Source organism: Salmo trutta, chromosome 24 (genome assembly GCF_901001165.1).
Source record: "Salmo trutta chromosome 24, fSalTru1.1, whole genome shotgun sequence".
NCBI lineage: Eukaryota > Metazoa > Chordata > Actinopteri > Salmoniformes > Salmonidae > Salmo > Salmo trutta.
Window position 1 is genome coordinate 29,515,816 of NC_042980.1, and position 24,456 is coordinate 29,540,271.

The 24,456-nt window shown below is 43.4% G+C and overlaps 1 pseudogene; it reads right to left on the bottom strand.

Annotated features, from left to right (window-relative positions):
- Nucleotides 1-5,912: 5,912 nt before the first annotated feature.
- On the bottom strand, nucleotides 5,913-23,351 carry LOC115160523 (uncharacterized; annotated as a pseudogene).
- Nucleotides 23,352-24,456: the final 1,105 nt, after the last annotated feature.

Sequence of the window (24,456 nt, forward strand, 5' to 3'; positions counted from 1 at the left end):
CATCCCAAACAAACACACACCTTCACTGATTGAAGTGCACTAAAGACTTAAAGTTAATAAAGTTAAGTTGTTGGTATACTGTATTTAATGGGAGTATTTAGGATGCACAGTTTATGTTTAGCATATGTATATATTTGCCCTTTCTGTAATTTACATGATTTCCAGTGTTCTGTTTGTAACACTCGATTCGATGGTCACTAGACCATATGCTATATGTTATGAATTAAACTCATATCTGTTTATACTAGTTATTTATGCCATATCAAAGCCTGCAGCTTTGATATGTGCTGAGAGAAGGACAGTGTACCGTCTAGCCACCGTCTAGCCACCAAGTACTTGTATGAGGTGACTACCTCAAGCTCTAAACCCTCAGCGGTAGTAATCAAACCTGTGCGGAGAGGGGCATTCTTCTTACCAAACCACATTACCTTTGTTTCGGAGCTATTCAGAACAAGGTTATGGGCAGAGAAAGTTTGTTGGACACTAAGAAAGCTTTGTTGTAGCTCGTTAAACACAAAATCTGGGGAGGGGCCATCTGAGTATAAGACTGTATCATCTGCATATAAATGGCTGAGAGAGCTTCCTACTGCCTGAGCTATGTTGTTGATGTAAATTGAGAAGAACGTGGGGCCTAGCTCTGGGGTACTCCCTTGGTGACAGGCAGTGGCTGAGACAGCAGCTGTTCTGACTTTATACACTGCACTCTTTGAGAGAGATAGTTAGCAAACCAGGCCAAAGACCCCTCAGAGACACCAATACTCCTTAGCCGGCCCACAAGAATAAAATGGTCTACCGTATCAAAAGCTTTGGCCAAGTCAATTAAAATACCATCACAACTTTGCTTAGAATCAAGGGCAATGGTGACATCATTTAGGACCTTCAAGGTTGCAGTGACACATCCATGATCTCTGCGGAAACCAGACTGCATACAAGAGAATAATATAGACATCAAGAAAGCCAGTCAGTTGATTATTGACAAGTTTTTCCAATACTTTTGAAAAACAGGGCAAAAGAGAAATTGACCTATAACAGTTAGGATCAGCTTGATCTCGCTCTTTAAATAAAGGATGAACCGTGGCTACCTTCCAAGCAATGGGAACCTCCCCAGAGAGGAGAGACAGGTTAAAAAGGGTCAGAGATAGGCTTGGCAATTATAGGGGCAGCAACTTTAAAGAAGAAAGGATCTAAGTTTAAGGAGCTCCTTTAGCACCTCGGACTCAATGACCACCTGCAAGGAGAAACTTTGTAGCGGGGCAGGGGAAAAAGAGGGAGGAGCATCGGAGCTAGTTGCATTAGAAGGGGTGGGAGATGAGGAAATGTTGGACGGGCAAGGAGGCATGGCTGAGTCAAATAGGAATCCTGACTTAATGAAGTGGTGATTAAAAAGCTCAGCCATGTGCTTCTTGTCGGTAACAACCACATCGTCAACTTTAAGGGACATGGGCAGCTGTGCAGAGGAGGGTTTATTCTCCAGGTATTTAACCGTTTTCCAGAACTTCTTGGGGTTAGACCCACAGAGAGAGAACTGCTCCTTAAAGTAACTAAGTTTGGCCTTCCGTATAGCCTGAGTGCACTTATTTCTCATTTGCCTGAACGAGAGCGTCAGCTTGAGTATACGTGTGCTGAGCTTTTTGTCAAATGGAATACTTGAGGTGGAGTAACTCTGCCAGATCACGGTCGAACCAGGTGCTGAACCTGTTTTTAATTCTCATTTTCTTTATGGGGGTGTGTTTGTTAACAAAACCACAGAAAATATCAAAAAAGAAGGTTCAAGCATCTTCGACAGAGGGGATCAAGCTGATTCTTTACCAATTTACAGAGGCCAGGTCATGAAGGAAGGCTTGCTCATTAAAGGTTTTTAGCAAGCGTCTATGACAAATTAGGACAGGTCGTTACTGAGCAGCCATTACGAACACAGGCAGTGATCACTAAGGTCATTACATAAAACCAGACTTATACCTATCAAGCCTTTTCTGGGTGTTTGGACCTTGAGGGATTGGTAATAATCTGAAAAAGATTTAGGGAGTCCCATTGCTTTAGGACTTGGTCAGGTGGTTTAAGCATGTCCCAGTTTAGGTCACCTAGCAGGACAAATTCAGACTTAGTGTAAGGGGCCAGGAGAGAGCTTAAGGCAGGTAGGGTATAGGCCGGTGCTGATGGTGGACGATAACACCCAGCAACAGTCAACAAGAGCTATTTGAAAGTTTAACGCTTAAAACCAGCAAATCAAATTGTTTGGGGACAGACTTGGTGGAGACAACCGAGCACTGAAGGTGTTCCATGATAAAGATTGCCACTCCACCACCTTTGGACGATCTGTCTTGCCGAAAAAGGTTATAACTACAAATGTTAACATCAGCGTTCAAAACACTCTTTCTTAACCACATCTCAGTAATGACCAACACATCTGGATTGGAGCTGTGAACCCACACTTTTAATTGATCAATTTTAGGTAATAGGCTTCTAGTGTTAACGTGCAGAAAACCAGGCTTTTATGAGAGCAGAAGTCAGTGAAGCAGATATCAGAGCACAAGTCAGAATTGGGGTTAGCAACAGTAGATGGGCCAGGGTGTACATGCACATTTCCAGATATCATCAGCAGTAATACAATCAGGGCATGGCAGAGGACAGGGAGAGCTCTGCAGTGTTGATTTTTTATGACATTTGAATGTGCATCAGATGGCAACAAGATCATATTGTACAGCAATTTCATCAGGTAACATGAATACAAAGCCGGCGAGAGGTGGTTAGAATAGGATGGGAGGCCAAGAGTCCGTGTAACCAATAGAGAGTCAGAGTCCTGAGTGTGGGAACAAACATAGCCTGTGCCACGATCGGGTAAATTATCAAGTTCATAGTCAACAAAACATGCAGGAGTCATGAGGCAAATAGCATAAAGCACAAGAAAAAAATATAGACTAGGGGCTAGCCATTGTAAGTTCAAGGAGTCACTCGCCCCAACAGTGCATGTGTGCTGGATGCGAGCGAAAGCTCGGGAGAGAGGGGTGACTGTGGCGGAGGTTACCTGTACCAGACACGGGGAGACAGGACAGGGCAGACGGTAAACAGATTGCCAGGTGGAATCCCAGCAGTAGTGCAGCAGGCAACGGGAGTAGGAGTCACACCTGCTTCGGAGAAGCTTTTTTTGGGGAGGCAGATTCCTTGTAGAAAATCCCAGCTAGCTACCTAACGTAGCTAGCAAGTCTTTGTCCACCGTTTTTTTCCACGTGAAAAAGGAGGCTGTTAGCTAGCTATATCTCTTCAGTTTCAACGAATGGTCCTTTACGGCGTCCAAACAAAGTTGTCCGGTGGCTGTTGTATTTTGGAGATTACGAGGAGGATATCTTCTGATGTGATCAAAGCAACAATATTGTTTCTTATTGAGGTAATTTACCATTGAAGTGTCCTGGCTGCATATCAGTTTAACATAGAGATGAATCCAGGGGGTACTGAATTGTAATGACCTCTGCAAAGAGGGAGGGGGCTTCAAAGGCCTTTGCATTTGGGTGGGGGAGTCTGTGAAAGGGCTTTGACACCTTTCACTTCACACCTCAGCGCTAATTGAAGTTGATCTGTTCTGTCCTATCAAGCTTGTTAGCCTTAACTTAGTATTCAGTCCTTATAAAGTAAAATATACCATTGTAATTTATTAATTTAAAAGAGTGACCTGAGTTGGTTTCAGTGTGTTTTAATCATTGAGTATTAATAAAGTGTATTAACCCTGCATGGCTGCTAGGTAGAGCGAGAGAGTGCGAGAGAGCTGGAAGTAAATTACATTCCTGTAGGGATGGAGAGCATGAGTAGGCGTAACGGTATAGCTAAATGGCATTAAAGTAATGATTAACTGCCAGAATTGTCACCATGGTCATCTTACTGCTGCTAAAACAACTCAAAATATATATTATTGGCTGTATAGGCCTGTGTGCTGGCTGACCAACAGGCAGGTGTCTTCACTAATATTTTCAACCTGTCCCTGACCGAGTCTGTAATACCAACATGTTTCAAGCAGACCACCATAGTCCCTGTGCCCAAGAACACCAGGGTAACCTGCCTAAATGACTACCAACCCGTAGTTCTCACGTCTGTGGCCATGAAGTGCTTTGAAAGGCTGGTCATGGCTCACATCAACACCATTATCCCAGAAACCCTAGACCCACTCCAATTTGCATACCGCCCCAACATATCCACAGATGATGCAATCTCTATTGCACTTCACGCTGCCCTTTCCCACCTGGACAAAGGGAACACCTACGTGAGAATGCTATTAATTAACCACAGCTAAGCATTCAACACCATAGTGCCCTCAAAGGACCATGGGACTAAACACTTCTCTCTGCAACTGAATCCTGGACATCCTGACGGGCCCTCCCCAGGTGGTAAAGGTAGGTAACAACACGTGTGCCACGCTGATCCTCAACAAAGGAGCCCCTCAGGGGTGCGTGCTCAGTCCCCTCCTGTACTCCCTCTTCACCCATGACTGCATGGCCAAGCACAAAGCCAACACCATCATTAAGTTTGCAGACGACACAACAGTTGTAGGCCTGATCACTGACAACGATGAGACAGCCTATAGGGAGGAGGTCAGAGACCTGGCCGTGTGGTGCCAGAATAACAACCTCTCCCTCAACGTGATCAAGACAAAGGAGGTGATTGTAGACTATAGAAAAAGGCGGACCGAGCACACCCCCATTCTCATCGACGGGGCTGTAGTGGAGCAGGTTGAGAGCTTCAAGTTATTTGGTGTCCACATCACCAACAAACTATCATGGTCCAAACACACCAAGACAGTTGTGAAGACGGCACGACAACGCCTATTCCCCCTCAGGAGACTGAAAAGATTTGGCATGGATCCTCAGATCCTCAGAAAGTTCTACAGCTGCACCATCAAGAGCATCATGACTGGTTGCATCACCGCCTGGTATGGCAACTGCTTTGCCTCTGACCACAAGACACTACAGAGGGTAGTGCGTACGGCCCAGTACATCACCTGGGCCATGCTTCCTGCCATCCAGGACCTCTATAACAGACGGTGTCAGAGGAAAGCCCAAAAAATTGCCAAGGACTCCAGCCACCCTAGTCATAGACTGTCTGAGTCAAAAAGGCTTCTTAACAGCTTCTACCCCAAGACATAAGACTCTTGAACATTTAATCAAATGGCTACCCAGACTATTTGCATTGTCCCCACCCCACCCCCCATTTTTACGCTGCTGCTACTCTCTGTTTATTTTCTATGCATAGTCACTTTACCTCTACCTACATGTACATATTACCTCAATTACCTCAACTAACCGGTGCTCCCGCACATTGACTCTGTACAGGAGCCCCCTGTGCTGGAACCCCCTGTATATAGAACAGCCTCACTACTGTTATTTTATTGTTGCTCCTTAATTATTTGTTATATTTCAAATATATATATTTTTTTCTTCTTAAAACTGCATTGTTGGTTAAGGGCTTGTAAATACACCTGTTGTATTTGGCACATGTGACAAATACAAATTGATTTGATTTGATTTGATATTGAGAGGCATCATTCTTTGACAACTGTGTGATAAAAGGATATCAGTATCTGTAACTTAAAAAAATAACTTACCTAAATGTTCAATATACTGTAACTGTAACAGAGCAAATGGCCTAAATGGGCCTCCCCTCTGACCATGGATGAACACCGCTGACACAAGTGTTCAGAATATATGGAAATGTCAAAAACGTCTTTACATTCCCAGGAAGAGAGGAAGCACTAAGGAAGATTAAAAGGGGTCAGAACCTCACAGAGAGGAAGGGCTGCCAAGACGTAGCTCATTAGTACACTCCCAACATCACAACTCCCATACATGAACACACCTGTAAATGTGCTCTGCACCATTTAAAACAAGTTCATTAAAATACATACTAAAACATTCAGAACAAACATATCATACTATATCTGTTTTACAATCATCCATACAAATGATTAACTTGTGGAATAAGCACATAAAGAAAGGGGGCTGTGGTTCCATCAAAAATAAGGTGAGAAAAAAAGGACATGGGTCCAAAACAATGTGGGTTTGGTAGGATATGTATGAAGATGGGCTAATTTGCTCAGTCACTTGGGCATTGACTTTGGCAAGCTGTGACAATGTCTCAGAGCTAGTGTCTCCTCTTCCTGACACAAACAACAAAGCTTAGCAGAATAGTTATCGCCACCATCATAGTCAGTGGAACTGAAAGCACAACTAGGCCGACTCTGTCTCTGCCTGGCTCAGGTACCCAGCTGACATCCAGCTTGTTGTCCAGACTGAGGTGGGAGACAGTGCAGGTGTAGTTGTGTCTCTCTCTCAGTTCCTCTGTAATGACCTCCAGACTCTTCCTCAGCTAGTACACCCAGTCTCCATTGGGTGGCAGCTGCCCACCTGTCAGCTCCTGTTCTGCTATTGGCTGGCTGTCTCTCAGCAGGGTCAGGTTGGTGTGTCGTGGGTTGAAACCAAACGCCAGACAGCTCACCTGGAGCCCTCCAGACTTCGCTTTCTTTATGAGCCTGATTCTGGGACGCACTTTACGCATCACAATGTTCTTTTTTCTCTCCAGGAAAATATTCAATGTTTTTATGCAAAGGGGAAGGTAAACGTGCGCATAAAGCATTTTCACATATTCTAGCTTCACCTCATCCCATGCTAACTGTGGGTTTCCAGTATAGTATGTATTCTGAGTCATATTATAGCACATCCCATCTGCAACAATCTTATTGAAAGTGCTTCTGGATAGAATTAGGACCAGTTTATCATTGTCCAACATCTCACAGCAAGCCATTCTCTGCTGTACATGAATACCTTCGGTGAAATAAAAGAGTTGTTTTAGATCATATGATCTGCCTTTCATGCTGAAGGACATGGCTCCAAACACAGAAGCAATGTCCAGAACAATCCCCATCTCTTTTTCATCTAGGGCATTGTGTCCCCTGTAAACAAACTGTCTCTCGTAGTAACCAACTTCAATATCATCCAGCAACAAAAGAACACTATATTCCGGGAAAGGCGTATCTCCTATGATGTATGTTGCAAAAGCCCACAGAGAATGTGATCCCGAACCTGAAAGACGGTGAGAACCATATCAGATCTGAAAACCTTATACTCTCTCTCTTTTTATTTTATTTCACCTTTATTTAACCAGGTAGGCAAGTTGAGAACAAGTCCTTTATTTAACCAGGTAGGCTAGTTGAGAACAAGTTCTCATTTACAACTGCGACCTGGCCAAGATAAAGCAAAGCAGTTCGACACATACAACGACACAGAGTTACACATTGAATAAACAAACATACAGTCAATAATACAGTAGAAAAAGTCTATATACAGTGTATGCAAATGAGGTAAGATAAGGGAGGAAAGGCAATAAATAGGCCATGGTGGCGAAGTAATTACAATATACCTTTAATGGCTGACTTGAAAATGTTTGGTAGAAGAGACCAGGGTTGGTTGTCACACTTTTTACTCTGTGTATTTTACACAGAGATAGATAGAGGACTCATCTTTGTATCTGTGCCATTATAGCATATGTGACAGCCTCAATGGCGTTGCCCATGCTATCTACATTTTAAAGTACAACATTTTCTTAATTGGCTGATTTCTCCCAACTCATAGGAATCCCCAACCAGTTGACTACTTTAAAATGATGGAAGCCTTCGGAAAGCATCCAGACACCTCAACTTTTTTCAAATTTTGTTAGGTTACAGCCTTATTCTAAAATTGATTCAATTGTTTTTTTTACCCCTCATCAATCTACACACAATACCTCATAATGACAAAGCAAAAACAGGTTTTTAGAAATGTTTGCTAATTTATAAATAAAAAAACCCAGAAATATTTCATTTACATAAGTATTCAGACCCTTTACTCAGTACTTTGTTGAAGCACCTTTGGCAGCATTTACAGCCTCAAGTCTTCTTGGGTATGATGCTACAAGCTTGGCACTCCTGTATTTGGGGACTTTCTCCCATTCTTCTCTGCAGATTCTCTCAAGCTCTGACAGGTTGGATGGGGAGCGTTAGTGCACAGCTATTTTCAAGCCTCTCCAGAGATGTTCGGTCGGGTTCAAGTCCAGGCTCTGGCTGGGCCACTCGAGGATATTCAGAGACTTGTCCCGAAGCCACTCCTGCGTTGTCTTGGCTGTGTGCTTAGGGTGGTTGATCTGTTGAAAGGGGAGCCTTTGCCCCAGTCTGAGGTTCTAAGCGCTCTGGAGCAGGTTTTCATCAAGGATCTCTTTGGTCTTTGCTCCGTTCATCTTTCACCTCAATCCTGACTAGTCTCACAGTCCCTGCCACTGAAAAAAAAACAATTGAATATCCAAATCATGTCCAATCAACTGAATATACCACAGGTGGACTCCAATCAAGTTGTAGAAACATCTCAAGGATGATCAATGGAAACAGGATGCACCAGAGCTCAATTTCTTGTCTCATAGCAAAGGGTCTAAATACTTATGTAAATAAGGTATATCTGTTTTTTATTTTTAATACATTTGAAAAAAATTATCAAAACCTGTTTTCACTTTTTCATTATGGGGTATTGTGTGTAGATTGCTGAGGATAACAAAATTAGGCTGTAACGTAACACAAATTATGGAAAACGTAAAGGGGTCTGAATACTTTCCTAAGGCACTGTATATACAGTACCAGTCAACAGTTTGGACACACCTACTCATTCAAGGGTTTTTCTTTATTTTTACTATTTTCTAAATTGTAGAATAATAGTGAAGACATCAAAACTATGAAATAACACATATGGAATCACGTATAAAACAAAAAAGTGTTAAACAAATCAAAATATATTTTAGATTTTAGATTCTTCAAAGTAGCCACACTTTGCCTTGATGACAGCTTTGCACATACAAAAATAACTATGCAACCTCCTAAGATGTTTATATTGACATTTGTAGTTTTAGTATGTTTCTCTGACTCCTTAGCTGTAATTATTTTTAAATATTAGCAGTACTTGAACCAGCTAGCTAAACAGCCTGGCAGCCATTTCCTCAACTGCCAACTGTTGCTATGGTGACCAAGATGTCACAAGACCATTACTCTTCTTGTTGTAGATTGTAAAGAGTTTAAAAGGCATTTTCTTTTTCATCAATAACTAGCTAGCTATATACAAAATGATGTGCACACACCTCCACACACACTTTATCTCCTCCAGCAGTTTGACTATCTGATATGAACCTAGGAATATCAAAATCCTACAGGTTTCAGTTCTGCAAGATTCGTGCTGGGATTTACTTGGTCCTGCAGGAATTCCGATATCCTGTTGGAATATCAAAATCCTGCAGGCTTTGGTCCGTCATGTTTGTGCAGGATTTTCAACATTTCTGCAAGACAAGTCATGCTGGAGTCCTGCAGGAGCATCAAGGACTTTTCCTGCAGAATTTTGTCAACCCTACTGGATTCTCACAGGACATCTGCACAATTAATTCACAAAAGGTTGAATTCCTGCAGGATTCCTGTAGGACTTTGTTGTAAGGGGGAAGACAGCATATGCTTAATGGATTACACTGCTACTAAACTTCTTATTCTCTCAGGTCATCACAATTACATAATAGTGGCTCTAGTTTTGTCTCCTCACCAGCCTTGTTGGCCCGAAGGTTATCATAAGAGCGGGTGAGGTGGTGATGATGGGACTTGGGGTTGGCATCCTCTCTCGCATCAAAACATAACTGCAGACGAGAGACAGGTGGAGAGAGAAAGAGCATGATTAAGCCTTGTGTTTTTTTTGTTATTATAACACTGTCAGTCATCGTAATCATCAGGAAGTGAAATGCAAAACTGACCTTCGATCATTAACTCTGGGACTACTACATCTCTATCTGTATTTCAATGTACAGTGCATCCGGAAAGTATTCTGACCTCTTCCCTTTTTCCTCATCAATCTACACACAAAGTGAAAACAGGTTTTTTGAAATGTTAGCAAATTATAAAATATAAAAAACAGATACCTTATTTATATAAGCTTTCAGACCCTTTGCTATGAGACAAGAAATTGAGCTCAGGTGCATCCTCTTTCCATTGATCATCCTTGAGATGTTTCTACAACTTGATTGGAGTCCACCTGTGGTAAATTCAATTGATTGGACATGATTTGGAAGGGCAGAAACCTATCTATATGAGGTCCCACAGGTGACAGTGCACGTCAGAGCAAAAACCAAGTGGCTTCGTGAATGTCTTTGAATAGCCCAGCCAGACCCCGGACTTGAACCCGATCGAACATCTCTGGAGAGACCTGAAAATAGCTGTGCAGCAACGCTCTCCATCCAACCTGACAGAGCTTGAGAGGATCTGCGTAAAATAATGGGAGAAACTCCCCAAATACAAGAGTGCCAAGCTTTTAGTGTCAAACCCAAGAAGACTCAAGGCTATAATTGCTGCCAAAGGTGCTTCAACAAGGTACTGAGTAAAGTTTTTTCCCCCTCATCAATCGACAGACAATACCCCATAATGACAAAGCAAAAACTGGTTTTTAAAAAACAGAAATATTATATTGACATAAGTATTCAGACCGAATACTTATGTTAATATAATATTTCTGTTTTTTAAAAACCTGTTTTTGCTATGTCATTATGGGGTATTGTCTGTCGATTGATGAGGGAAAAAAAGCTATTTAATACATTTTAGAATAAGGCTGTAACCTAACAAAATGTGGGAAAAGTAATGGGGTCTGAATACTTTCCGAAGGCACCAAATGTGCTGGGGGGGCACTGATCACAGCAGACGAACTCTCCAGGGCTCCAAATAAACATCCATTAACCTCTATAGTATTGGTGTCACCGCGCGGGACGGTTGAGCTAACGTAGGCTAATGTGATTAGCATGAGGTTTTAAGTAACCAAAAAAATTCCCAGGACATAGACATATCTGATATGGGCAGAAAGCTTAAATTCTTCTTAATCTAAGTGCACTGTCCAATATACAGTAGCTATTACAGTGAAAGAATAACATGCTATTGTTTGAGGAGAGTGCACAATTATGAACTTGAAAACGTATAAATAAACCAATTAGGCACATTAGGGCAGTCTTGATACAGCATTTTGAACAGATATGCAATGGTTAATTGGATCAGTCTAAAACTTTGCACATACATTTCTGCCATCTAGTGGCCAAAATCTAAATTGCGCCTGGGCTGGAATAATACATTATGGCCTTTGTTTTGCATTTCAAAGATGATGGTACATTTTGTTTTTAAACACGTTTTCTTCTTTGTATTATCTTTTACCAGATCTAATGTGTTATGTTCTCCTACATTAATTTCACATTTCGACAAACTTTCCTTTCAAATGGTATCAAGAAAATGCATATCCTTGCTTCAAGTCCTGAGCTACAGGCAGTTTGATTTGAGTATGTCATTTTAGGAGAAAAGATTAATAAAAGGGGCGGGTCCTAAAGTGGTTTTAACAGAGGAGGAGCAATCTCTAGACTAGAGGATGAGGAACAGGTGTCCATTAATGCAGTAAGAGACAGCCTATACCTGTATCTCAGACCAAACTGCAACATATTGCAGAGGAGCAACAGAGAGATCCCATCTGCCAACAGATGGTACAGCAGTGCAAGAAGGGATGGCCCAGGCAGGAGGAACTGCCTAAGCTACTGAAGCCCTGTTGAGTGGACCGAAATGACTTCCACTACAACCGGAAATGCTAGACAGAGTGCATGAGGGACACATGGGGATAACAAAATGCAGACTGAGTGCTCCAAATTCATCCAAAATTCAATATATATATCATGATAAAAATAAACAATGAGCATGAAAGGGAAAATAACATGATTTTTCTGGGACTATATCAGACAAAATGGGCTTGGTCAATCCTCTGAGCCTCAGATTGCCAAGCTGGTGGCCCAGTGTGAGGCGTGTGCAAAATGTCAACCTTGTCATCCTGAACCAATGATGGGCCAAAATGGCCCATGGCAAAGGTAGGGGCAGATATGTTCTATTGGAAAAATGGCACTTATCTGCTAGTGGTACATTGAAATAGCAAAGATAAGTAAGAAAGCGCCAACATATATGGCAGCTCTGTTTCTAGCTCCTAAGCAACTTTGCAGTATTTTGGCAACCCGAGCACGCAACCCGGGGGGTTCTTTCTCATGGCTACCCATGTATTTCCATGGAAATATAACGTTTATTTGGAAAGTAATAAATATAGAGATATTTTTAAAAGCATTCATGATTTGTGTAAATGTAATATACTATTACTCTTGTTAAAAATATGAAATGGTATTACAATTGATGAAGAGCACATTATGACTTGTTTAGGACTCGAAACTCAAAGTTTAGGACTTGAGATTTGACTTGATACTTGACGGTCTTGACTTGAGACTTGACTCGGACTTGCCTGTCTTGAGTGCTAAGATTTGAGACTTACTTGTGACTTGTAAAACAATGACTTGGTCCCACCTCTGGATATCTGAGTTCTCCGTACATCGTTCATACAGGAATAAAGAACTCTCCGGGAAGAAGGGCCGGGGTGTATGTTTCATGATTAACTACTCATGGTGTGATTGTGATAACATACAGAAACTCAAGTCCTTTTGTTCACCTGACCTAGAATACCTGACAATCAAATGCCGACCGTATTACCTCCCAAGATAATTATATAGTCACAGCCGTGTATATTACCCCTCAAGCCAATACCACGACAGCCCTCAAAAAACTACACTGGACTTTATGCAAACTAGAAACAACATATCCTGTGGCCGCATTTATTGTAGCTAGGGATTTTAACAAAGCAAATTTCAGGAAAACGCTACCGAAGTTCTACCAACACACTGAATGTAGTACTCGTGCTGGTAGAACGTTGGACCACTGCTACTCAGCTTTTCTAAATGCATACAAGGCCCACCCTCCCTTCGGCAAATCTGATCACAACTCCATTTTTCTCCTCCCTTCCTATAGGCAGAAACTCAAACAGGAAGTACCTGTGCTAAGGTCTATTAAACTCTGGTCTGACCAGTCGCAATCCATGCTTCAAGATTGTTTTGATCACACGGACTGGGATATGTTCCTCTGAGAATAATATTGATGAATACACGGATACGGTGACTGAGTTCATCAGGAAGTGTATAGGAGATGTTGTACCCACTGTAACTATTAAAACCTACCCAAACCAGAAACCGTGGATAGATGGCAGCATTCGCACAAAACTGAAAGTGCGAACCATCGGGAATATGGCCAAATACAAACAGTATAGTTATTCCCTCTGTAAGGCAATCAAACTGGCAAAATGTCAGTACAGAGACAAAGTGGAATCGCAATTCAACGGCTCAGACACAAGACGTATGTGGCAGGGTCTACAGACAATCACGGACTACAAAGGGAAAACCAGCCACGTCGCGGATACCGACGTCTTGCTTCCGGACAAGCTAAACACTGTTGCGGCCCCCTACCAAGGACTGTGGGCTCTCCTTCTTCTTGGCCGACGTGAGTAAGACATTTAACCCTTGTGTTGTCTTAAGGGTCAACAATGACCCGCCACCATGTTAAACAGCAGAGAAAACCCTCTAAATTATATTTTTGAACTTGAAATTTGATGACTTTTCCTAGAGAGACCACAACATTTAGAAAAAGTGAAACATTGCCTTTGTTCATATTTCCACAAAAGCTGTACACCACCAGGGTACAAAGATTGTCTTAGAGTCATTCTTGACCCGGCAGTTATAAAATCATTTACAAATCAAATCAAATTTATTTATATAGCCCTTCGTACATCAGCTGAAATCTCAAAGTGCTGTACAGAAACCCAGCCTAAAACCCCAAACAGCAAGCAATGCATGTGAAAGAAGCACGGTGGCTGGGAAAAACTCCCTAGGAAAAACTCCTGAGAAAGGCCAAACACACACCACAAAAACCACAAAGACACACACACAATGAGAAATTGAGATTATGTGTGCTACTGATTGAACTCAGACAAAACTAAAACTTTCTTGTTCATGTGCAGCATCTCCCCTCCACAACCCCACACATGACTCAAGTTCACAGACAAAATAAACATTTCTTGAAGCATTGTTTACTAATGGGGAATGCGGTCAGAGGCTATAAAGGTGCTGCAGATTACAGTCCCCCCCAGTTCTCTCTTTGCTGAAGCCATGAGTGCACGTTTCTGTGCCCAACAGGTCGTAGATCTGATTTTTTTCAGATGTCCAGGAGGAACAATGATTTAGAAGAGGAGGAGGTATCTGAAGAAGAAGAGTGGGAAGAATACAACCCAGAGCCCGATGCATCATCTTTAGATGAAGAAGAAAGCTGAAAGAGACATTTTTGTCAAAGAACATCAAAATAACATGGTCCTTCTCACCATATAACAACCAGGGCAGGATAGCAGCACAAAATGTCATAAGGATGACCCCAGGGCCCACAAGACATGCAGACATGCCCAGGACATCGCCTCAACATTCTACATGTTCATCACACCAGCCATCGAAAAAATCATCCTGGAGATGACAAATTTGGAGGGTTTCCGAAAAAATGAAGACAACTGGAAAAGGATGGATGAGATTGACCTGCGTGCCTACATGCTAATCTTAGCGGGTGTGTATAGGTCACGAGGCGAGGCTACATGTCTCTGGGATGCAGAGAGTGGAAGGGCGATTTTCCGTGCCACGATGCCAATGAAAGTCTTTCACACTTTCTGAAGAATGCTGTGATTTGATAACCGTGAGTCGAGACCTGCAAGACGTGTGAGAGACAAACTGGCGGCCATAAGAGAGGTCTGGGAGAAGTGGGTGGCGCGTCTGCCATACCTCTACAACCCTGGGCCTGAAGTAACAGTGGATGAGCAAGTGGTTCCATTCAGAGGTACATTTTTATTTTCATATCTGTAATGTAAGTGATTTTCACTGTTGATCTTATTATGCATTTCTGTAATATCATTGATTCATGTGATTGTTTTCTGTGACACTGATACTAATTACTGATAGTAATCTCTTTTGTCAAAAGGTTGCTGTCCTTTCCGGCAGTATATGCCCAGCAAGCTAGCAAAGTAGGGCATCAAGATATGGGTGGCCTGTGACGCACAATCCAGCTAGGCTTGGAAGATGCAAGTCTAAACAGGGAAGCTGATCCGTGGAGGCCCGGAAGAACCAGGGAATGTGGGTTGTGTTTGATGTGACACATGGACTGAGGATGCATAATGTCACGTGACAATTTCTTCACCTCTTATGAACTCAGCCAGCAGCTCCTGAAGAGGAAGATCACCATGGTTGGCACAGTTAGAAAGAACAAGCCTGAGCTCCCCCTGCACTCCTCGCAACAAGAGGGAGAGAGGCCTTCTCATCAAAGTTTGCCTTCACCCCCATCACCACTCTAGTTTCTTACCTCCCAAAGAGGAACAAGAATGTGGTCCGCCTGAGCACACTGCACAAAACGGCTGAGATCAGTGATTGTGAGGACAGGAAGCCAGCCCCCCCCCCCACCCCAAGAAGGACTGTAAAACAAATACTATGTGCTTCACATGTGAGAAATACAGCTGCATACTGTCCTACATGTGACAATTAGAGTTTATTGATTTTTGGTCTTCACATTTTTGTTTTGTATCTATTATCTTATTTTATCCTTATTTATTGTTGTTGTTTATACACCTTGTAGGTGGGGGCAATGGTTTAAAAAATGGGAGCAGACTAGTATTTTGTAGTTCAATCCCTCATTGTACAGTATATAAGAATATATAATTATGTTGCCAAAAAAGTTCAAGACTGTTTCCTTTCAATAAAATGCATTCAAAACCACTTTCTGCACATTTCTGCTACTTTCTTAGGCTATACAAGTGCTATCTCTTGCAAAAAATGGTTTACTGCTATGCAGCACCTTTGGCAATAATAATAATAATAAAGCTCTACTAAAGAAAACAATGATGACAGGTGTGTTGTAATCAAAGCGAGTGGTGTCCACTGATCAGTCTTTCTTCAAAGTAAAGAGGAAAAACGCAGATATTCACAAAGTTTGGGATGAATCACAGGTTGTTTCTTCATGCAAAATAGATCTGGGGTTAAAATTCAATTAAGCTGCTTTATTTTAGGGGTTTAGTGAAGGCGGGTCAGTATACAGAACGTTAAGACTACATAAGGGTCAAGCGTGTTAACCCTTGCAAGGCTGCCGGCGCAGACGGCATCCCTAGCCGCGTCCTCAGATCATGCGCAGACCAGCTGGCTGGAGTGTTTACGGACATATTCAATCTCTCCCTATCCCAGTCTGCGGTCCCCACTTGCTTCAAGATGTCCACCATTGTTCCAGTTCCCAAGAAAGCAAAGGTAACTGAGCTAAATAACTATCGCCCCATAGCACTCACTTCTGTCATCATGAAGTGCTTTGAGAGGCTAGTTAAGGATCATATCACCTCTACCATACCTGACACCCTAGACCCACTTGAATTTGCTTACCGCCCCAATAGATCCACAGACAATGCAATTGCCATCGCGCTGCACACTGCCATATCCCATCTGGACAAGAGGAATACATATGTAAGAATTCTGTTCATTGACTACAGCTCAGCATTCAACAGCATTGTACCCTCCAAGCTCATCATTAAGCTTGGGGCCCTGGGTCTGAACCATACCCTGTGCAACTGGGTCCTGGACTTCCTGACAGGCCACCCCCAGGTGGTGAAGGTAGGAAACTACACCTCCACTTCGCTGATCCTCAACACAGGGGCCCCACAGGGGTGCGTTCTCAGCCCTCTCCTGTACTCCCTGTTCACCCATGACTGCGTGGCAATGCACGCCTCCAACTCAATCATCAAGTTTGCAGACGACACAACAATGGTAGGCTTGATTACCAACAATGACGAGACAGCCTACAGGGAGGAGGTGAGGGCCCTGGGAAAGTGATGCCAGAAAAATAACCTCTCGCTCAACATCAACAAAACAAAGGAGCTGATAGTTGACTAAAATCCTCACAAACCTGGTACGCCTGGTACGGCAACTGCACCGCCCACAGTTGCAGGGCTCTCCAGAGGGTGGTACGGTCTGCCCAACGCATCACTGGGGGCAAACTGCATGCCCTCCAGGACACCTACAGCACCCAATGTCACAGGAAGGCCAAAAAGATCATCAAGGACATCAACCACCCGAGCCATGGCCTGTTCACCCAGCTGTCATCCAGAAGGCGAGGTTAGTACAGATGCATCAAAGCTGGAACCGAGTGACTGAAAAACAGCTTCTATCTCAAGGCCATCAGACTGTTAAATAGCCATCACTAGCCGGCTTCCACCCGGTTACGCAACCCTGCACCTTAAGAGGCTGCTGCCCTATATACATAGACTTGGAATCACTGGCCACTTTAACAATGGAACACTAGTCACTTTAATAATGTTTAAATAATGTTTACATACTGCTTTACTCATCTCATATGTATATACTGTATTCTATTCTACTGTATTTTAGTCAACGCCACTCCGACATTGCACGATCTGATATTTATATGTTTCTTTATCCCATTCTTTTACTTTTAGATTTGTGTGTATTGTTGTAAATTGTTAGATTCTACTGCACTGTTGGAGCACAAGCATTTTGCTACACCCGCAATAACATCTGTTAAATATGTCTATGTGACCAATAAAATGTGATTCTTTCCAGGCAAGTGGTCGATGAGGGCCTGGTTACAGATAACGCTCCCCAGTTCTCTGCGAGCTCCTTTTCTGCTTTTGCCACAGAATACGACTTCTCCTCCCTCCTCCTCCCTCCCTCCTCTCTCCATACCTCCTCCCTCCCTCCTCCCTCTCTTCCTACCATGCACAGAGCAACGGTGAGGAAGGTGTGGAAACAGTCAAGGGACTTCTGAAAAGAAAAGGATGCATACAGGGCTCTGTTAGCTTACAAAGTCACACCGCTGCATCATGGGCCGTCACCTGCCGAGCTCCTGATGGGCAGGAGGCTGCGCTCCCCATTGCCTGTCTCGCCGGCTCAGTTTAAACCCCAATGGCCTAACAGGAAGGCCTTCGCTGAGAGGGACAAATGGCAGAAACAAACACAAACTGGAGACATTAATTGCAGACAGCGTGCTACTGAGAGGCCAGAGCTGACAGAAGATCAACGTGTGTGGATTACAAACTCAAAGACACCAGCAACAGTGCTGAGAAAAGCGGATGCCCTACGGATGCCTATGTGGTGGACACAGGTTCAGAAGAGGCATGGAGGAACAAAAAACACCTCAGAGGTCTTCCAGATCTAACAGCCACACAGGGTGAGGTGACCACAGACAACGCACATAAAGGGGGGGGGGGGGGGGGGGGGAGAATGCTCACTGAGCCACAAGCTCGCCCAAAAAGGGATGTGAATCCACCAGAGTGGCTGAAAGACTATGTTACGTGAATAGAATACATACTGTTGGGGAACATTCCCAGCAAAAAGAGACTGTACCTAAGTTAACACAAAGGAGTTCAGACTATTTCATTTCATGCTTTCATTATGTTTCAGGATGTGAAGTAACACGTTAAAGAGAATAATACTGGTTTCCAAATTGCATTTCAGTTATGCTTCAGGGGTTATGCATGTTGAGTTCTTGTCCATCGGCGAGGGAAAGATGTAGTAGGATGTTCCTTGTGGGTATCTGTAAAATAAAATACAAATGTTAAGTTTGCTGATAAAATACGAAATGCCCTTAAATTGCAAACTTTTTGCAGATCTAATCAGTTTTCCACGTTGACATCATCACATTGATCATTTTGGTTGAAATTGCGTAGCTGGACAAATCTGGGCTAAATTCGTTAGATTGGCAGGCTGGCTCTGCTTGTGTATTCCCGTTGCGTGGCAGCTTTCTTTATCTGTTGAATATGCAGGCTGTCTGTTTTGACATGGAGCCGAAGGAGCACTGACAGAACCTCCTTAGTGAACCGCTCTCAGCTTGACACGACTGGGCTGCATGGTCTCGCTCTGTGTGTGTGTTCATTCTCGCTCTGCTCTGGTCGGTGGGTCAAGGGGTGGTGTCTGCGTGTGTGTGCGCGCGTATGGACTTGGACTCCACAGTCTGAACACACACACACCGGCTCTCAACTATAAAAGCCCACGGCTGCCTTACCCCCTCCTCACCCCGTCCGCCTGTGTCACACAGCCATCCATCACAGCCCCCTCTCTCCCCCATCCCGCTCCACCCTCCCTCCCACCCCTCTCCACCATCTCCAAGGAACTCATAATGTTTTGGTGCCATTTTTCTCTGTCCCCTCAGTCAGGCTGTGGTCGGCTGTAATAGAAGTGACAGTTTGTGTCTTTAGAGTGTAATGAAGAGCCCTGCCTGTAGTGCCTGGGTCTATCAGCCGTAGCAGCAGACACTCTACTCTGCGTGTTTCTCTCTGCTCCTCACTCAGCAGTAGTGGCAGCGTTGAAGTTGTTTCAGCTTAGATTGAGATGCACTTTAGTCTCCTCAAACAGCTATGTGTCTAACATCATGGTAAGCTATACTTCCTCTCTAAATGAAGAGGCTCAGGTAGATGGAGGAATAGAAGCAGCCCTTCTGGTAGACAGTACACTGCTGTGAGTCGTAAAGCAGTGTGTTTTATACTGTTAAGAGTTGAGACAGTAGCATACTTGTAGTGTCTTTTAATGCTTCAGTAAATATACTCTCCTACCTTTCCTCTCCTTCTCTCAATTTCAATTTCTATTTTATGGCGTTCATTGGCATTGGCAAATATGTTTACATTGCCAAAGCAAGTGAAATAGATAATAAACAAAAGTGAAATAAACAGTAAACATAACACTCACAAAAGTTCCAAAAGAATAAAGACATTTCAAATGTCATATTATGTGCAAATAGTTAAAGTACAAAGGGAAAATAAATCAACATAAATATGGGTTGTATTTACAATGGTGTTTGTTCTTCACTGGTTGCCCTTTTCTTGTGGTAACAGGTCACAAATCTTGTTGCTGTGATGGCACACTGTGGTATTTCACCCGATAGATATGGGAGGTTATCAAAATGCGGTTTGTTTTCGAATTCTTTGTGGGTCTGTGTAATCTGAGGGAAATATGTGTCTCTAATATGGCCATACATTTGGCAGGAGGTTAGGAAGTGCAGCTCAGTTTCCACCTCATTTTGTGGGCAGTGTGCACATAGCCTGTCTTCTCTTGAGAGTCAGGTCTGCCTTCGGCAGCCTTTCTCAATAGCAAAGCTATGCTCACTGAGTCTGTACATAGAAAGATTTCCTTCGTTTTGGGTCAGTCACAGTGGTCAGGTATTCTGCCACCTTGTACTTTCTGTTTAGGGCCAAATAGCATTCTAGTTTTCTCCATTTATTTTTATTCTTTCCAATGTGTCAAGTAATTATCTTTTTGTTTTCTCATGATTTGGTTGGGTCTAATTGTGTTGCTGTCCTGGGGCTCTGTGGGGTCTGTTTGTGTTCGTGAACAGAGCCCCAGGACCAGCTTGCTTAGGGGACTCTTCTCCAGGTTCATCTTTCTGTAGGTGATGGCTTTGTTATGGAAGGTTTGAGTATCGCTTCCATTTTTGTGGTTGTAGAATTTTACACCTAATTCTGCTCTGCATGCATTATTTGGTGTTTTACGTTGTACACAGATTATATTTTTGTAGAATTCTCAATTATTGGTTGGTGAGCGGACCCCAGACCTCACAAACTTATAGGGCAATGGGTTCTATAACTGATTCAAGTATTTTTTGCCAGATCCTAATTGGTATGTTGAATTTTATGTTCCTTTTGATGGCATAGAAGGCCCTTCTCTCTGATCGTTCACAGCTTTGTGGAAGTTACCTGTGGCGCTGATGTTTGGGCCGAGGTATGTATCGTTTTTTGAGTGCTTTAGGGCAACGGTGTCTAGATGGAATTTGTGGTTGTGGTCCTGGCAACTGGACCTTTTTTGGAACACCATTATTTTGGTTTTACTGAGATTTACTGTCAGTGGCCAAGTCTGGCAGAATCTGTGCAGAAGATCTAGGTGCTGCTGTAGGCCCTCCTTGATTGGTGACAGAAGCACCAGATCATCAGCAAACAGTAGACATTTGACTTCAGATTCTAGTAGGGTGAGGCCGGTTGCTGCAGACCGTTCTAGTGCCCTCGCCAATTCGTTGATATATATGTTGAAGAGGGTGGGGCTTAAGCTGCATCCCTGTCTCACCCCACGGCCCTGTGGAAAGAAATGTGTGTTTTCTTTGCCAATTTTAACCGCACACTTGTTGTTTGTGAACATGGATTTTATAATGTTATATGTTTTTCCCCAAACACCACTTTCCATCAATTTGCATAGCAGACCCTCATGCCAAATTGAGTCAAAGCCTTATTTTTTCAAATCAACAAGGCATGAGAAGACTTTGCCTTTGTTTTTTTGTTGTTGTTTTTTTGGTCAATTAGGGTGTGCAGGGTGAATACATGATTTGTCATAGGGTAATTTGGTAAAAAGCGAATTTGACATTTGCTCACTACATTGTTTTTGCTGAGGAAATGTACGAGTCTGTAACGGCTGTCGTCGTGAAGAGAGGACCAAGGCACAGCGGGTTGCATGCTCATCATATTAATTTATTAAATAAATGTTAACGAGAAAAACAATAGACGGCAGTTTAACAGGCTATCCTTACTACAGCAGTGCTAAAGACAACTACCCACAATTAACAAACAAAACACATCCCTATATATAGGACTCTCAATCAAAGGCAACTACAAACACCTGCCTTCAATTGAGAGTCCAACACCCAATACCTAACATAGAAAATACAAAACTAGAAAGAACATAGAAATACAAAAACATAGAACATAACCCAAAACCCAGAAATAATAAATCAAACACCCTTCTAAACAAACCACCACCCCGAACCACATAAAACAAACACCCCCTGCCACGTCCTGACCAAACTACAATAACAAATAACCCCTATACTGGTCAGGACGTGACAGAGTCTGCTGTTAATGATAATACAGAGGATTATCATTGTTGTTGACGCATATCCCACAGTAGTTATTGGGGTCAAATTTGTCTCTACTTTTGTGGATTGGGGTGATCAGTCCTTGGTTCCAAATACGAGTTCTATAATTGATTCCAGTATTTTTAGCCAGATCCTAGTTGGTATGTCAAATTTTATGTTCCTTTTGATGGCATCGAAGGCCCTTGCCTTGTCTCTCAGATCATTCACAGCTTTGTGGAAATTCTCGTTCGCTCGCTCTCTCCTGGGTTCTCTGATCAATTGTCAGTTTGTCTCAGCAGAGCCATGACCCTGTCCTGTCTGTACCCCCCCTAGCCCTTTCTGACCCCCCAGAGCAGTCAGACCCCTGCAGGACTTTAGTAATTATGGATGGGCTGGTGCTTAACACCCCCCCCCCCCCATCTCCCTCCTTCCAACCTCTCCCCCTGAGAGGGTACAGCAGACCCCACACTGTGTGATTGGAACAACTCTTCTTAGCAGGGGGCTTAATCACAAATACACACAATCCACTGATTGTAGTGTTAATCAGTCAGCGTGTACTAACCTGGACAGCCAGGGGTCTTTTCTTAGGTTGGTATTCTTGACACTGAATATCATTTTCTTATGAGAAATTAGCCTAATTGACATTCGTTTCATTGTTAAATCAGTTAATTGTAATTGCTGTTGACTACAATAAGGTCGACCAAGATTATACCAGCAGGCCGATGTTTAATTTACACATTGAAACTTAACATTATCTTACATTTACATTTTAGTCATTTAGCAGACATTCTTATCCAGAGCGACTTACAGAAGTGAATGCATACATTTCATGGCTACATCGTTCACTCCATTACCCAGTATGGGTACATCGTTCAGCCCATTACCCAGTATGGCTACATCGTTCACCCCGTTACCCAGTATGGCTACATCGTTCACCCCGTTACCCAGTATGGCTACATCGTTCACCCCGTTACCCAGTATGGCTACATCGTTCACCCCGTTACCCAGTATGGCTACATCGTTCACCCCGTTACCCAGTATGGTTACATCGTTCAGCCGTTACCCAGTATGGCTACATCGTCACCCCGTTACCCAGTATGGCTACATTGTTCACCCCATTACCAAGTATGGCTACATCGTTCACCCCGTTACCCAGTATGGCTACATCATTCACCCGATTACCCAGTATGGCTACATTGTTCACCCCGTTACCCAGTATGGCTACATCGTTCATCACGTTACCCAGTATGGCTACATCGTTCATCACGTTACCCAGTATGGCTACATCGTTCACCCCGTTACCCAGTATGGCTACATCGTTCACCCCGTTACCCAGTATGGCTACATCGTTCATCACGTTACCCAGTATGGCTACATCATTCACCCCATTACCCAGTATGGTTACATCATTCACCCCGTTACCCAGTATGGCTACATCGTTCATCACGTTACCCAGTATGGCTACATAGTTCACCCCATTACCCAGTATGGCTACATTGTTCATCACGTTACCCAGTATGGCTACATCGTTCACCCGATTACCCAGTATAGTTACATCATTCACCCCGTTACCCAGTATGGCTACATCGTTCACCCCGTTACCCAGTATGGTTACATCGTCACCCCGTTACTCAGTATGGCTACATCGTTCATCACGTTACCCAGTATGGTTACATCGTTCACCCCATTACCCAGTATGGCTACATCGTTCACCCTTTTACCCAGTATGGTTACATCATTCATCCCGTTACCCAGTATGGCTACATCGTTCACCCCGTTACCCAGTATGGTTACATCGTTCACCCCGTTACCCAGTATGGCTACATCGTTCACCCCGTTACCCAGTATGGCTACATTGTTCACCCCGTTACCCAGTATGGCTACATTGTTCACCCCATTACCAAGTATGGCTACATCGTTCACCCCATTACCCAGTATGGCTACATTGTTCACCCCATTACCCAGTATGGCTACATTGTTCACCCCATTACCCAGTATGGCTACATTGTTCACCCCGTTACCCAGTATGGCTACATTGTTCACCCCGTTACCCAGTATGGCTACATCGTTCACCCCATTACCCAGTATGGCTACATTGTTCACCCCATTACCCAGTATGGCTACATTGTTCACCCCATTACCCAGTATGGCTACATTGTTCACCCCGTTACCCAGTATGGCTACATTGTTCACCCCGTTACCCAGTATGGCTACATCGTTCACCCCATTACCCAGTATGGCTACATCGTTCACCCCGTTACCCAGTATGGCTACATTGTTCACCCCATTACCCAGTATGGCTACATCGTTCACCCCGTTACCCAGTATGGCTACATTGTTCACCCCATTACCCAGTATGGCTACATCGTTCACCCCATTACCCAGTATGGCTACATCGTTCACCCCGTTACCCAGTATGGCTACATCGTTCACCCCGTTACCCAGTATGGCTACATTGTTCACCCCGTTACCCAGTATGGCTACATCGTTCACTCCATTACCCAGTATGGCTACATCGTTCACCCCGTTACCCAGTATGGCTACATTGTTCACCCCATTACCCAGTATGGCTACATCGTTCACCCCTTTACCCAGTATGGCTACATCGT